Below are 17,642 nucleotides of genomic sequence, written 5' to 3'. Positions count from 1 at the left end.
ATCGATATCATATGATATTGAAAAAAATATAGTGATAATATTTTTGCTAGTATTGCCTAACCCTGGTTTCAGTGACAGAACTCGTGAACAATATGATGTAAAAACACACAAAAGAGCAATTTAAGACCAATCCATCTCAATCCAGTGACACCAAGTCAATGTGAGACAAACATGAATTTAATTTCAGGAATAAATGGTTTTTCCCAGCGGATTAAATGAGCCACACACACACAGTCTCCACATATTCTCATCTCATTCAGACGCTTGTGACCGCGTCATTTATCATCGTTGACCGAACGGGTCAGTCTCTGTCTCCGACGGACGCAGACGTAATATCTGTGAAGATATGAAGCAGGGCTACTATCAATAATGAAAACATTAGCTGGATTAAAATAGAATAGAAATAAACAGGAACTTCTTTTATTTCAGCTAACTGACAAGGCAACATTTCTTCCTCGTTTTGAAAAACAAAAAACTAAAACAATTAATAAATTAAAAAAAAAACTATACAGACATATTTAAAGAAAAAAGAAATAGAAATGAAACGATTGTTATAAATCACTATATCTAAAATCATTAAAAAATATTTAACTTGAAATAAGAGCATTTTTAACTAAAATAAAAATTAATAAAAAAGTTAAAAACTTTAAACATTAAAAATAATGCCGTAAATATGCATTGCTAAGAACTTCATTTGAACAACTTTAAAGATGATTTTCTCAATATTTCTGTTTTTACTCTGTGTAAAGTGAACAGTGAGCAGCTGATGTTCCACCGTGGGAACTGAGGGAAGCATGCTGTGCTCTTATAAATAAGATGAAAAGCGTTTAACGGATGTTTGATGCTAGAACCGGAGCACGAGACGCTGTGCTGCTAAGAGTGAAACAGGAAGCACATCAGGACACACAGGAAGTCTAGACAGCGGCGGTCACGAACAATGAAGTGTGTGAACGCTGGAGGTCAATCCCAGACAGCGAACGCAGCAGATTAGCGTCTCTATCTGTGAGGGAACAGACGCCCCTCCAGCGCTGCTCCTTTATTTCTCTCAGCCGGATTAAAATACTCCATTAGGAGCAGGAACCTTCCCTTCACCAGTCGCTCGCTCTAAAAGCGTCAGCGTTCCTGTTGAATTCGTTCCTCACATCCCACACCACTCCTCCACAACACACACATCCATTCACACACACGCTTACTAAACCAGTTATAAATACTAACCCATCCAGGATACTGACAGAAGGCCACCTGCTGCTTTTCATTTGACAGTTTTTATTCCTCAGACTTCTATTCTTCTGTATAATTCTATTGTTAGATAGACACAAGAACAGCTTTGTCCCTCAGGATCTGTAATAACTGATCCTAACGTTCATCTGTAAACAGCACATATGCACATTCACAATTCTGTCGACTGATATATGTTTCTCTATTTCCTCAAATCGATGACTTGCTGTTCTGAATCAGAATATAATCATATTGAATCGACTGGACTTTTTGAGTCGACCTCTAAAACTGGCTTAGAAATATTTATAAGGTTTTGTATTTTATATGATTTCTGAACATGTAGGATATGTTTAAGACAATATTTATTCCATGCATCTTATATGCAAAGATATTTAACGAGTGTTTTGTTGCGTTGCTCACACCGTGATGAACGTCAGAACTTTCTTTAAACAGATGGTTAATTGTAGTTAGGTCTTAAGTTGACTAGTTAAAGATTGAAATGTTGTTTGCCGTATCACCGAGCACAGAGAAGTTTCTCCCAAACTCTTTAGCGAGGAGAGTAAATGACGGCAGAGTGTTGATGCTCTGTAATGACATGCTTTCAGTCGCAGAGATCAATCCTGAACACCTGAAGCGCTCCTCGTTCCTCGTCCCGGAGCCGAATCAAGCCGCTCTTCACACACGGATGGGTATGTGGGTCAGATAGCGTGTTGGGGCCGAACGCGGGGGTGATTTGTGGTTAGTAATGGGGTGTCTTTGTCTGTGTCTCTCTGGGAGCCTCTTTCTCAACGCCCTGCTCACGTGATCCACACTGACGCCTTTGTCCAAAACCTATTGAAAACCAGTCTGAGCCAGGACCACCAATTAGCGGAGCCCCATGGGGTCACACGGCCCCCACATACAACTCCCAGCATGCTCTGCAGGACCAGATCCAGCTTATCTGTCAAACGCTCCCCCGTAAGACGAGCAGGTGACGCCAGCGCTCACATAATCACGTGTGATTGTCTTACACATCCACCTCCGTCACCAGAGCACTAGATGAGATTAGCGGAGGATTCGTCTCTCAAACACACAGACAACACGCTACGCTAGCAGCGCTGGGAACGCCACTGTCACAGACTCACAAGCTACACCAGTTAAAATAAGTAACACGTAGTGGAACTATTTCAGTTACTTTACTACATTTCTAACAAATGTTTTCAACTGATAATCATTTTCAGACATTTTAAGCTCAACACTGATAACGGTCAGACTTTCAGAATCGTTCGTCAGTTGAATTAAGATTATAAAGAAAAATCATTTTATAAATTAAATTAAATGTAACTTTTTACTTTTTCACTTTTTATCTAACAGAGCCTTGGAAAAAACTGTTAATCTTAAAAAATAAAGCATGATAATCACATCAACTTCATGGCGATATCATACCTTCAATGAAAGAGTAATATTAATAACAATAAATGTTCATTCTAAATCTAATTCAATCATTTCCGACAGGAAATAGCTCTGTGTCGAGCTTTCTGTAAACAGGCCAATCAATCGCAGGAATCCCACACAATCACACCTGTCCAACTTTAATGTAATACAGCTGATCCTCGTGACCTTTGACCTGCTTTAGCATGTGGAACTGTTGCTGGGAGACATGCAGCTATTCAGCAGCTGATGGAAACATCCTTTAAACGGATGTATGTTCCTGCTGCTGCTGTTTAATGAAGCCTCTGAATAATTGCACCATGATTCTTCTTTAGCTTCAGGGCTCATTTAATTCTGAACCAGTGTGGTTGGGCTCAGATAGATGGTCTCTCTCACTTCTGTATGTTTAACCCAAATAAGAGGAAACGTTTCAGTCAGGCAGGCTTCTGAAGGTCTTGCATTTGATTATTACAAGGTCTGAAGATGAGAAACCAGACAGACACCACTTCCTGTGGCCTCGTGGGTCAAATGTTGTGTCTACACACACACACACACATTTACTCAGCTATCTAAATGGGCACGTTACATAGACATCTGTTGGTTTATATATATATATATGTATATAAATATAAATACTATAACTACTACTATAAATTATAAATACTGTAACTTAACTCAGCTAACAGGAAACGAACAACTTTCAACTTTCTTGTGTTCACAAGCTGTTATATTGAGGTCTTAGCGCGGTTGGACACTGATTGAGTGATTACATGAGACCGGATACGGATTTCCTGAGTTTTTAATACTAAATACTGTAATAAAATGGTAAGAATTTGAAATCTGAGGCTTTGTTTCATATCATAAGTAGCACAAGTGCTACAATGTTCCGTTCATTAACTGAAAACAGGCTAGTCAATCAATTGTTGGGATTTTAGAATTGCTATCATTTTGTAAAAATTTGAATTGATTAAAATCAAGAAATCTATATATTTTTTAATAAACATTAAAATCATGTTATATTTGGGGGAAAAAAATTATAGAATGTTGTAAGAAATGTGTTTGTAACCTTTAAATAGCTTTATAATCGTGACAAGAAAACTGGACATTTCAAAACAATGTTCCCACAATGTTTTTAGAAACTATAAACTCAAATTAACATTATTTACATTTTGTACTGTTTCCACAAATGAAGACGAGTTTTGGTCAGGTTTATCTCATTTGTGGGTACAAACACACACATCTCTAATCTACATTTACGAAAGCATGCGACCAAAGTTTAGTATCAAACGTTTAGTGCTGGAAGCCAGATTCACACTGTATGTGATCTACAGACACAGATGAAACGCAGCTACTGAACTCTTCTAACGATCATGTTTTCCTCTCTGGATTGTTGACGTCGTCTCTGTGATTGTTCCTCACACACCATGCATTGCTACATGGGAAGTTCCACATGAATCACGCTCTTGTTAACCGTTTAACTATTAAACAGTGGCTTTCACATTAACTAGCAGCGGCAGTGAAGCGAACAGCCTGCTCTGTAATGAAGCTCTCCGCTCGTTAGATGAGGCTCAATTAAGCCCAGTTTATTTGACACACTGTCACATTCCACACGGACGACTGGACGATGATCGACTGCTTTCATTACAGTAACCTGGGAATAAAACATACAGAGCATTTAACTTATAAAAACTGTGGAGTCCTAAAGATAAACGCCTGCGTGAAGAAGCAGAAACTGAGTTTCTGAAGAACCCACTGGATGGTTCTTAAATTTCATCAAGAACCACTTTATAGGTTCTTTACAGAGGAAGGAGGTTCTGAAAGGGCCTTTTTGGAACCAGAATGGTACTTTTTATTGCAAACCCCTTAGAAACCCTTTTTAGGAGTGAGTAATTAGACTGATTCAAATTTTAATAAACACTGTGCTCATTAAACTGATTCAAACTGTGGGTTTGGGAGTGTTTTTTGACTGATTCATTACAGTGAATCAATTAGAGAGTCGTTTGTTCATAAGTCAGACTCCACTGCTCAAACTGTAAACTCCTCAAAATAAATCTTCTTTTTCGTTCTTTTATAAGATCTGGACTCCGTCACATGGATCCGTGTGTTCATGTGAATCGCTGTAGATGATCATTACCTCATTACGTCCTGAGAGCTCCACTGAACACCACAGAAACTCCCTGAAACCAATCCCTGAATCAGACACCTCCATCGAACCCAACGCACGTGTCCGAGCGCCATCTGATCTGCGGTGAGCTTCATCTGACGCTGCTCATGAAGCTCAATGACTGAGACGCTCTTGAGTTTCAGCAGATCAGGAGCATCAGATAAACCATGAGACAGACTCGTTCTGTGCAGCGTTCACCGCTGAAGAATCAACATGCTTTAATTCACAACCTTGGATCCGAATAAGACTGGACACACAGGAAGCCAATGTAAAAACATTAAAAAGTTAATTTGTTAAACATGATGAAAACTGTATAAACTAAATTATATTTTATACAGGCAGTCAGTCTGTATGGAGGATCTTTAAACCTTTCACTTTCAAATAAGTCTGTCAAGTAAGGGTTAGGAACTTTGCTTTTCTAGTTAAAAATGTGAAATTAAGAGTTGCATGAACTTTAGTTTATTTTAATTCTGCTTCCTTATATTCAAATTCTGTATTCTGTGTCCTAACTCAATTCAAATTCAGGAAGCAAACTTTAAGTGCCATTGACCTGAACTTCGAATAGAAACGCTAGGTACTGTTCTTACAGCTACATATTTTACTTTTAAGTTGGCATAAAACAAAAGAAGAATCTGAACTTTTTATCCGTATTATATGAATATGGCAATTATTGACCTAGAACAAATATGGCTGGGAACTGATTCATGCATCGGTTATTGAGATGTGGGCGTGGCTCTCAAATGAATATGCAAATGAGTATGAGCTCAATGGGCGGAGCTTACGAGCAATAAATGATTGGAGAAGATCCAGTTATGACATTAAGGTCAGATGCTTGGATGAATCATTCATAATCAGATCAATTACACGCAGGTTCATTTTCATTTAATGCCAACTTTAAACCATTAATTCTGAGATTATTAACAGATGCCTTGTTCTGTAACATAAAACCAAGTCGACTAGTAAAAACAATCCTTGTGTGGATATAAAAGAGCAAACTCGGTGACACAACACACAACCTCCACTGTGTCCATTTACAAACAACTGACACGCTTGTCCAAACCATTCTTGAGCAGCGCAGCGATGAATGAAGGCATTGTGTTGCTCACATTCCAGAGTCACGCCGTCTTATCATGAAGCTCTGTTTGTCTGAGCTCGTAAAGATAGCCGATCAAACACAGGTGTGCCACGGCTCTATATGTAGGTCAGCTGTTGGTGTGTATATCTGGAGACTGTTGCTGCAACCCTTCAAATTAGCCTGCAACAGCACAAGATGGACGACCGGCTGTTTGCTGACGCTGAGATTCTACAAGCGGCTACCGTTCAGTCTTTCTGTGAACCATCTGATGATTGTGAGGTAGAAACAGCAGCACGGAGAGACGTCTGTGTGTGATGAAAGAGCTCATGGGAGGCACATGTGGAACAGATCTTTTGGCCGAGGAAGGAAACGCTGGGAGACTGTGTGAGGTGATAAGTGCTCCAGCGTCGCTCCTGATGGACGGGTCCGAGCCCAACACTGGGAGCCTTGTGGTCACAAAACGCCACATGGATGCAATATGTTACAGCATTGAGTCTCAATCACTGCCTCTGTGTGTTTACATGCTCGTGGAACGGCAGGAAAAGCTTCATCACAAAGCCAACAAGAATAACAAAACCTACGCAAACAAATCAGTGCGATTATGAGCAGTGAGACGCCGGCCGCTAATCCACAGATAAACCCTTCAGATGAGAGTCGGCCTGAGGAACTGAAAGATGCTCCAGGAACCTCATTTCTATCAGAATGCTTTAAAAAATATATTTTTTCAATTATGCAAACATTGAGGGGATATTACTTTTAATGTTCTCTGAACTACATGATTTTTACTGTACATTTCTGCCATAGTCACCACTAATATCCTACTCCTAAATGTAATGTAGAAATTTCATATTTTCTGTAAAGCTGCTTTACAACAATTGGTATCGTGGAAAGCGCTTTACAAATAAACTTAAACGGAATGTTATCAGAACACTCAAAGTGTCCCTTAACAAATAAAAAATTGTTTACAAATATTTTTTCTTGGTTATATAAATGTTATTGGAACACTGCTTTTGATCATTTTCCAAATATTATGGTAATGTTACCTTTAATGTTCTCTGAATGTTCTAAAACAATTAGTAACATTTAAAAAATGTTAGAAACATTTCAGGAAATAAAAAATAATGTATAAATATTGTTTTGTGCTAATATTTTGGGTTAATTATAAAAAATAAAAACCATAACTCCATCTGAATATTAAAAATTTGAATATTAAAAAAAGATTTACATTTCTTTTTCTTGTTTAAATGAACGTTAAGGGAACATTTCATTTTATAATTTTGCAAACATTATCAGAACGTTACTTTTGATTGATCTTTGAGTGTTCTGAAACTAGTAACATTTAAATATCCTTGACCAACATCCAACTCCAAAAAAAAGTCCATGTATAAATAGTTTTTGTGTTTATGTTTTGAGAACATTATTAAAGACCAGATAACTCCACACACACAAAAAAATATGTTCTAAGAATATTGAGCATTGAAGTATGAAGGCATTATTTCTGAATGTTCTCTGTTAGATGGGAACGCTCCTTTAACTCTAGATGATCTAGAATCTGTGCTCGTATTGATCTAGACTCTGAATGCTGTTCTTCGAAGTGCTCATGGATGTTATGTGGATGATGTTTTAATTGCAGCCTCTCACAGAAGCTCCACCTGCTGCTCAGAGATCATCTCATGAACTTCAAAGACTCGGAATCAATCATGTGTTCGTAGTTCAGAAGCTCAGGTCAGTAAATCACAGCGGAGTGACAAACGTCTCCATTCAGAGAGTTGAGAATATCTCATGATTAAAGCGTCTCACTCCCTAAAAATAACCACAGCGAGGTGAGGATCTAAAATCTTCATTTACTCGCCCTCATGTTGATCCAAACCTGTATGACTGCACAAAAGAAGATATTCTGAAGAACGTCTCGGTGTTTTTTTCATATGATGAAAGTCAGTGTTTGGTTTCTAAGGCTCTTTACAATATTTACTTCTGTGTAGGGCTGCAACTAACGATTATTTTGATAATCGATTAATCTGTCGATTATTTTTACGATTAATCGATTAATCGGTTTATGTACTTATATTTTAGTTTTTTCCATTTTTTCCCCAGGTAAATTATTAATAAAGGGTATTTATCATTCAGCATAGATTTAAGAGATTTTAACCATTTTGCACTGTCATATCCTCATCACAAATATACCTGGAGTTGTTTTATTGTGTTAGTAACCCTTTGTTGAACTCTTCTGCAATCAGAACACTGACCCATACTCTAGCAAATTTCACAAGGAGATTTCAAATAATGTTTTCACCATGGCAGTCCTTAGAGCTCCTAAAGTAGTTTAACATCCCGAACGAAGCTTATTAAGGAATCTTTCAGAACATATTTTCACGAAGAATAAGGATAAAACAGAATAAAATTGCAGTGCATTGTATTTTATTATTTACTGGGAAACAGCTTTATAGCTTTTGCTGTGAAATTGTAAACAATCCTTCGAATAAAGTGCCAATGGCATGAAACCTGAATGGAACTCACAATTTAAAGTAAAATCCATCAGAAGGTTGTCCAGAAAAAAAAAATAGGACACACACAAAAAACCTGCTGTGTGAAAAAGAGCAGTGAATACTTAGAAAAAAAGTGCATTTAAAATATCTACATTTACCTCTCTCATTCAGTCATAATTAGGCTGCACGACTGAATTTTGAACTGGTAAACGACAAACTGATCACAGAACATGTTTGTAAAGCTTTAAATGTTAACTGTTAAAAAGCAATGTTATCAGCTTTTACGACTAAACATTTGCAAACAACATTGTACTGGAGAATCTGCACAAATGAAAGTCTTAGGGGCCGTTCACAAATCGTGCCTAAAAACGCGTGGAAAACGCTAGGCGCACCGCTTTCTCCTTCTTTCCCAAGCACTCGCGCAGAAGTGCCCCTGAGGCGTCTGCCGTTGCTAAGCAACCATGACGTGCTCTCTCCTTGAAGACACGGGCATTTCAGCAAAGGATAAATGGATTTGCAGCTCAAATAAATCGCTTGCAGTAGCTCTGCTACTAAGTTTATTTCAAAATGGAAATCCATATACAACTATGATCAGCTGTTCCTTTCATCTTGACTGAGCTTTTAACGTTGTTACGGGAAAGGATGAAGCTGATTGGTTAGTTCTTGTCACATGACCCGCGGTGCGCTTGCTGTATTCTGAAAAGTTGAAATGTTTTTAACTCGATGCGGTGCGGTGTTGGAAATAACGAACTTGAGCGCGCAAAAGACGCGATATGTGAACGTCCCCTTAAACAGTTCAGTAGTGCAGAGTTTACAGGTTACTCTTCTTTTTTAAAGGCTCAAAGTAAAGTACTCCCACATCACGCTGAATGCTGCAGACATATAGACATCATATGATGTCTATGGCTGCAGAGACGCTGCTCGGGAAGCACGTGACATAAAACGAGGCCAGCTATTGGCTATTCGCTACTTCTCCTGTTGTACTGGCTGAGTAAAACCTCCGGTGGCTCATTACTGCCACACTTTGGTCACCGCAGATTTGAAATATGCACGAAATGAGCCGCTTACGGCAAATAAAAGTTATTTAGCAACGAATCGATGACTAAATTAGTTGACAACTATTTTAATAATCAATTTTAATCGATTAAATCGATTCGTTGTTTCAGCTCTACTTCTGTGTTCCACTCAAGAAAGAAAGTCGTACAGGTTTGGAACGACATGAGAGAGAGTAAATGAATTATCATTTCAGGTGAACTATTCCTTTAAAACGAGTCGAGAGCCAGAGCTTGACAACTGTTACAGAATCCAGAGTAAAGCAGCACAAACATGTTTGTTCAGAGATTAAAACGATCCTTCAACCATACGTTAACACGAAAGAGTTTCCTAGATTGATTTTTCAGGTGTTTTTCCTGTATTTTGTGTTAGTTTTAGGGTGAACTCTTGTATTTTGTTCAAATTCTGCATACAAAATATATGCTTACCAAAAAACCCAGATTGTATGATAAAATGTTATTCATCACCTGTTTTTTCAACTTTCAAAAAACATGAACATTTTATATTTCTAAATATTTCTAAAAAGAAAATGTCACAATAAATATCATAGGTTAACCAGGTTAATTTGAACCACAATATAATACAGGGTTAAGGAAATGTCTAGCAGGAAAGTACCAGTACCTTCTCAAGGATTTTGTTTTCTTTTTTTTTTCTTTCTTAAAATGCAGGACAAGTGTGACGAGCAATAATCAGACGATCAGTGTGTGTCTGTACATTATTGTGCAGCGTGGCCCCTTTAAGCAGCTCTGCTGGTCTGTAACGTCCCATGGCCCCACACACACACACACACACACACACACACACACACACACACACACACACACACACACACACACACACACACAGTGTTTCAGCCTGAAACTATGGCAACAGAATAAGAAAGCAGTCGCCATGATTAATAGATGAGCGAGGCAGTGCCAAACACCGGCCTGGGGACGAGACACATGCACTGTCTCTCTCTCTCTCTCTCTCTCTCTCACGCCGCTGGAAACCACACACACACAAACACACACACACACACACTCATCAGAACGACAACACAAACTCCCAGAACCTGTGAGAACACCCAAACTGTCAGGATCAGTGTGTGATTATTCAGCTCATCATTCGGTCATCAGACTCATGTTTACAGGACAAACACTTACAGAAACACTTCTTTACAAACAACACGACTGAAGGAAGAAAAACACCAAACACATCCAGCCTGATCAATCTGATTTCTGTACTTCTGCTCATAAACTTGACCTGCTTTTCAATCTGTGTTTTTATTTCTGTAGCAGTTTATAGTGATAAAAATTAAACCTGTAATAATGAACAGGTGCATAGCAGCAGCAATCATTTTCAATGTAAATGTAAATGTTTGTAATTGATATCTCTTTATTATCAGCATGCAGATATATTTTCCATGTGAATGAGCACAAATTCTCCATAAATCAGGTGACTTATGAAAATGTTAATAACATCTACAAACATAAAAACGAGGAGTGATTTTAAAAAAGAGCAAAGGATTTTTTTTTAAGTTCTCAGTAGAGTTCCTTATAGGCGCTTTAACAATCAAACTCAAAACCTGAAAACCCAAAGCAGAATTTGACAATGTTGTTTTTCTATCATCTAAAAAGACAGAAACATGAATTTTCCTTCTTCAAACGTGCAATAAACCACTTAAATGTTCCTATTACTCAGTAATGTGGCCACCCAGAGCCAGACTCATGCATTAAACATGATCATGTGAATCATAGATGAGTTATCGACAGTATTTCTGAGTCTGTGATCTACGCTGCGCTCCTTTAACATAATTGAGAGCAATTCATTGGCTGTCATCAATAATTCAGTCTGAGTGAACCCTGCTTCTACTGAGAGAATGTAAATACACGCTGGAGCGATTGAGGCTCGCTGGTGTGACAAACAGCCATCCGTCACGCTCAATGCTGCTCTCATTGGCTTTGTGCAGAAGAGCACATCAGATGCCCTCCTTACAATCCCATCAAAACACTGAATTCACCTCATAATTCACTGCTTCATCAGCTGACGCCGTTTTCTGTTTGTTACAGCAATGCACTTCAATTCAAGCGCTTTTTACAATGCATATAATTTCCAAGCAACTTCACAGAAAACAAACGTTTCTTCAGAGTAGTGGGTAAGAAAAGAGCTGTATGCATGCTTCATTCATTCATTTTCTGTGACTGAGTCAAAGTCATGCCCAAATTGCATAAATGTACAGTTTATGTCACTTATTAATTTAAGCAGAAACGACGATCACATTAAAACAATGATTACATGATTTGATCTTGATTGCAATACAAGGAAAATGTGTCAGTTTTGTGTTGATTCAGAGCTGGCATTTGAGTCCTTCTAGCAGAGAAATGAGACGAAGCTTTCAATCTTTTATATTCACTTATTTTCACAAACATGATCTTTTTAATGCACCATGAACAGAATAAAAACACATTCCCTGCTATCTAATCTTTTCCTGAAAATGAACTTGATTGCTAACCTACAAAAAGATCTGCAATAATAGAAACGTGATTAAATCTGAATGAATGCATGGGTGAACCAGGATGAAACCACTGGGTTTTTTCACAGAAAATGAACTGGAGGATCCATCAGAAACAAATGAGTGCACTATATATGAATTATAATTAGTGGTCTGTCTTGCTGTTATATTGGCCGATATTTGGAATTTTTTTGGTAATTATCAAAATTGTTCTGTTTGGACAATATGTCAGAAGTGGGGAAATCTTTATTTTATTTTACAGATATCCATTTTTTAATTTCATTTTCAATTTAGTAAATATTAAGTAAATATATATTTACTTTCAGCAATTGTTTTGCATTTGTTTTATTTAACAGTGATGAGATCTCTATATACCACTGTTCTTATTAAGATATCGGCCATCAAAATATCAATATCCGTCAACCACCGATCTGAATGCAGATCAGCGTAAAATCAGCTGATCTTCAGACACAGTCTTCAGTGTTTCTACATCAGCTGAAGAGAGGACTGAAGCGCAGTTATTCACTGACACTGATGCTCAGCGGCTGAGGCAGAACCACAGCGTTTCAAGAGAAAACACCTCAAATAATGCACCTCAACACAAAGCCATGTGAATTCAGAGGCTGATAGTCGTGGAATCTTGGCTCGGTCGAGACGTGTGGCCGCCTGCCATCTCACAGGGAGAAAAACACTCAACCAACAGCAGACAATGAGATTAACAAACACTGGTTTATTCTGAGCCTCCAAACCCAAGCGCTGACCGCTGAGACGTCCTGCCCAAACAGATGCAGTTTCATTGTTACCAAGAAGTCTGTCGGATTGCGTTGATTTAGGAATAAAGTGGTAGAAACGGCTGAAACGGACACACCCTACATGACCCCTGGGGTCAAAGGAGAGCGAGCGGCTTCACAAACCTCCAGATGAGGTTTCACACTGATGCTCTTCAGTATCAGTGAACAGCACAGGTCTAATGTGACCGAGACATAAACCTGTTAGAGACACTGGAGATACAGTCATACTCAAGAATAAGAACAATACTAACTTAGAAGCAAATTACCGAATCACATTATTTCCATCACATTGTGTTTATATTTGTCCGTGCATTCAGAAAATACACACAAAACTGCAAACAATCTCACATTTATTCCGTTGTATTGACATCTCAGCCGCTTATTACTGATGAGTGCAATTATTTAAATCAGTAAAACACGGAGATGTTGTTTGTTCTCCGTCACACCCTCATTTTCAACACTCACATTCAGCTGATGAATGAGTTTTTAAGCGCTCATTAGAGAAGTTTAGCGGAGTGACGTCACCAGCCCTCCGCGCGGCAGATCAAAGTAACGCGGCACAGAAAGAAACAATATATCGTTCTAAACATCATCTTCATCATCATCATTGTCATAAACGGAGCGCGATCGTATGGAAGAGCGGCTCTTGCTCAACTTCAAGCGCTATTCTCATGTACGTACCGCGTGCGACAGCTTCTTCACATCGATAGATCCATGAGAAATCCCGATCACTGATCGATCGATCCGCGGAAACAGCAGAGAAACGGCGGAGCGAACAATGAGCGGCGCATTCAGCTACTCGCGCGAGCGGCTGCTCATCCTATTAGAGATGAAGCTTAACTGAGCTGAGCTCTCACACACACACACACACACACACACACACACACACAACACACAGCAGCTGTCACACACACATGCAGGGAGGAGCCTCAAACCTCAGAGATTTTGTTTCTTCGGAGCTGCTGTCAGACGCGCATCTTCACCATCACTATCACACGGTGTGTGTGTGTGAGAGAGAGAGAGAGCAAGAGAGAGAGAGAATGTGTGTGTGTGTGTGTGTGTGTGTGTGTGTGTTTACTTCATAATTAAGGCAAAACATGCACGTGGAGTCACTCAGAATTAAGCTTTATACAGACTCAACAAACTCACACTGTTATTTCTGCAAGCACCTTTTATGCTATTATTGAATTTTCTAATATTATTTACAAATAATATTATTCATATATACAGTATATATTATGTATATATTTTTGTTTTATACGCTCTAATGGATTATAAGAGAACTAACAAACTGGTAAGGTTTTAATTATTTTATTGCCTTAATTGTTTTTGTGGTGAAATGTTGTGTAACATGTGGTTAGACATCACTTCCCTTAAATGTCCGTCTAGTTTGAGTTTGACACCTGCTTGTCTTCACGGAAGCTTTGTGTTCAGATATTTTAGCTCAAATCAATATTTCACGTCTATTTATTTACTTATTTGGCAAGTAATAATAATGTACATCCAGCCAGTTGTTCTCTCAGAATAAACCCCTTCAGGCTGATACAAGACCCCTCCGGCTGGATGTACATTATCCCTTATTTAACATATTAATATTGTGTCAATATACACTCACCTAAAGGATCATTAGGAACACCTGTTCAATTTCTCATTAATGCAATTATCTAATCAACCAATCACATGGCAGTTGCTTCAATGCATTTAGGAGTGTGGTCCTGGTCAAGACAATCTCCTGAACTCCAAACTGAATGTCAGAATGAGAAATAAAGGTGATTTAAGCAGTTTTGAGCGTGGCATGGTTGTTGGTGCCAGACGGGCCGGTCTGAGTATTTCACAATCTGCTCAGTTACTGGGATTTTCAAGCACAACCATTTCTAGGGTTTACAAAGAATGGTGTGAAAAGGGAAACACATCCAGTATGCGGCAGTCCTGTGGGTGAAAATGCCTTGTTGATGCTAGAGATCAGAGGAGAATGGGCAGACTGGTTCAAGCTGATAGAAGAGCAACTTTGACTGAAATAACCACTCGTTACAACCAAGGTATGCAGCAAAGCATTTGTGAAGCCACAACACGCACAACCTTGAGGTGGATGGGCTACAACAGCAGAAGACCCCACCAGGTACCACTCATCTCCACTACAAATAGGAAAAAGAGGCTACAATTTGCATGAGCTCCCCAAAATTAGACAGTAGAAGACTGTAAAAATGTTGCCTGGTCTGATGAGTCTCTATTTCTGTTGAGACATTCAGATGGTAGAGTCAGAATTTGGCGTAAACAGAATGAAAACATGGATCCATCATGCCTTGTTACCACTGTGCAGGCTGCTGGTGCTGGTGTAATGGTGTGGGGGATGTTTTCTTGGCACACTTTAGGCCCCTTAGAGCCAATTGGGCATTGTTTAAATGCCACGGCCTACCTGAGCATTGTTTCTGACCATGTCTATCCCTTTATGACCACCATGTACCCATCCTCTGATGGCTACTTCCAGCAGAATAATGCACCATGTCACAAAGCTCGAATCATTTCAAATTGGTTTCTTGAACATGACAATGAGTTCACTGTACTAAAATGGCCCCCACAGTCACCAGATCTCGACCCAATAGAGCATCTTTGGGATGTGGTGGAATGGGAGCTTTGTGCCCTGGATGTGCATCCCACAAATCTCCATCAACTGCAAGATGCTATCCTATCAATATGGGCCAACATCTCTAAAGAATGCTTTCAGCACCTTGTTGAATCAATGCCACGTAGTATTAAGGCAGTTCTGAAGGCGAAAGGGGGTCAAACACAGTATTAGTATGGTGCTCCTAATAATCCTTTAGATGAGTATACACAATTATGCACATTTTATAGCCTATATGTGTCACAGCTGGATTGAGAGCCATATACAAGAAGAATGATTCAGAGCTTCTTTATTTTTACAAACTGAAGGAGGACTTCAAACGGTAAGTTCAAAGTGAAATGTAACTTCAGCTCATCAAACTGAAGAGTAACAGTCCTTATCTTAATCCTTTCAGGGAGATCCAGCAAGACAGAGTGAGACGCAATCAGTAAATGGGTGTGTGTGGCTGGTGAATCGGTGACAGTACTCCCTCGCCACGGGCGCTCGTGATCGACGGTGAGGACGACTGCGCTCCCCAGGAATGGGATGATTTGAGGAGTGATGGATCCAGAACATCATCTCGGTCCATACTGTTTCCCTTCTGGACCTCCCAGTGGAATGGGTTCTGTCAGAGTGATGGCACTAATTTGATCATATTTGATATTTCATCAATATACATAATTAGAGTAGTGCATAATGGGATATTCACATCGAAAATACTATAAATTATTATTATATATTAATATTGTATTAATATACACAAATGTATCTTATCTTCATATCTTATAGTCTATATTAATATATTATATAGTAATATTATATAGTAATAGTGTGTGTGTGTGTGTGTGTGTGTGTGTGTGTGTGTGTGTGTGTGAGTGTGTGTGTGTGTGTGTTTGTGTGTGAGTGTTTGTGTTTGTGTGTGTGTGTGTGTGTGTGTGTGTGTGTGGGGTGGTGGGGGGGTGAGTGAGACGCTCAGGGCCTCACGCTCTTTATTTGTGAGAATCAGTGCTCCGGTGGTCCCGTCATCATCCAGCACACTGTGACCCTGTGAAACAAACCTCCATTCACACACATCCACACTTCCACTCGCTCTGATTCACGAGAGGCTCACAGGCCCACAGCTCTATATAACGGTGTGTTGCACGCTGTGTTTATATGCTACAGCGCCGTGTTACTGTACTGCATCATTACTCCATCAGTCAGGCCACATATATCTACATCCAGTAATTAGAGGGTGTAGCGCTGCTTACATAATGACAGGTCATTTCACAAAGCCTGAATCATGAGATACCATATCAAGCATAAAGATGAAGACCAAACCTAAAGCACATTTACATTCTACCTTTGACATGATGTGCTGAAACCACACAGAATCTGCTGTTCATTCACAACAACAACAAAAAAGAAAAAAAAACTACAATTTGATTAAAAACAGGTGCAAAAAACTCAAATTCAACCAAAGGCTTAAAAAGTGATTCAGTTTAAGTCACAGCTATTATACAGTACAATGAACTGCTGATGTTTTGACTGAATCTGAAACAAATGAATCTCTCAGCCTCTCACTGTTTGCTGTTTAATTCATGTAACTGCGCTTATGAGTGTTTTATTTGCATCTAGATAACACTCATGTGATATTTGATATTCCCAGTGTTTGCATTTTCATGCAGCTTTATAAACGAATGATAAACAGTAGAGTGGCTTCTCACCGCAGCCTGTGCAAAACAAACACGACTCAATGGAACAGAAGTGAAACATACAGAATAATAATAATATATTCTCTTTCAGCTTTTCCACTGGCTCCTGCTTTATTAGATCCGTCAGATGTTTAAACTAAAGCCAGGAGCGCTTTGAGGTTTTTTACATTCACTGAATCATATTAATGATTTTGTCCAGCAACAGGTAATTCATCTATCCACACAAAAAAACGTCTGTGATTCTTTCTTCTTTTGCTTATTCTTTCACCGCAGCAATATATAAATTATTTCAGAGGCTTGTTAGGTGTCATTCAGTCCAATTTCAGTCTTTTTATGATAATTTGTTTTTGTTTTATGATCAGTTAACTAGCTAATTTAATATTACAATAAATTGTCATTAAAAGTGTAATAATAAAGCTGATATAATGTAAAGTTGGGAATAAGAATGTCATTTTTTTTATTTTCCAAATGAAGTACATTTTCTTCAAATTGATGGAAGTTACACTGACAAGCTTTGTGCAAATATGAAGCACACAATGTGGTGACGTCTTCAGCTTTGAGGGGAAACGCCACTGTTTTTCCATATTCCACTATGTTCTTTCCTCAACTTAGACGAGTTGATACGTACCTCTCCCGTCTCCCGTCTGTAGCGCCA

General features: G+C 38.8%; 1 protein-coding gene across 4 annotated transcripts in view; it reads right to left on the bottom strand.

The window, feature by feature from the left end:
• LOC132098173 (semaphorin-6A-like) overlaps positions 1 to 13,582 on the bottom strand; it is a 57,444-nt gene extending 43,862 nt beyond the window's left edge. For 2 of the 4 annotated variants that reach the window (XM_059504345.1, XM_059504348.1), the window contains exon 1: positions 13,373 to 13,582. The gene's annotated coding sequence lies outside the window, so the exon portion shown is untranslated. The remainder of the gene's footprint in view (positions 1 to 13,372) is intronic. The other 2 variants (XM_059504346.1, XM_059504347.1) reach the window with 1 other exon arrangement.
• Between the last annotated feature and the right edge of the window lie 4,060 nt (positions 13,583 to 17,642).

This window comes from Carassius carassius, chromosome 21 (genome assembly GCF_963082965.1).
Source record: "Carassius carassius chromosome 21, fCarCar2.1, whole genome shotgun sequence".
Taxonomy (NCBI): Eukaryota; Metazoa; Chordata; class Actinopteri; order Cypriniformes; family Cyprinidae; genus Carassius; species Carassius carassius.
The sequence above is the reverse complement of the archived record's forward strand: the minus strand, read 5'-3'. Positions and strand labels throughout refer to the sequence as shown.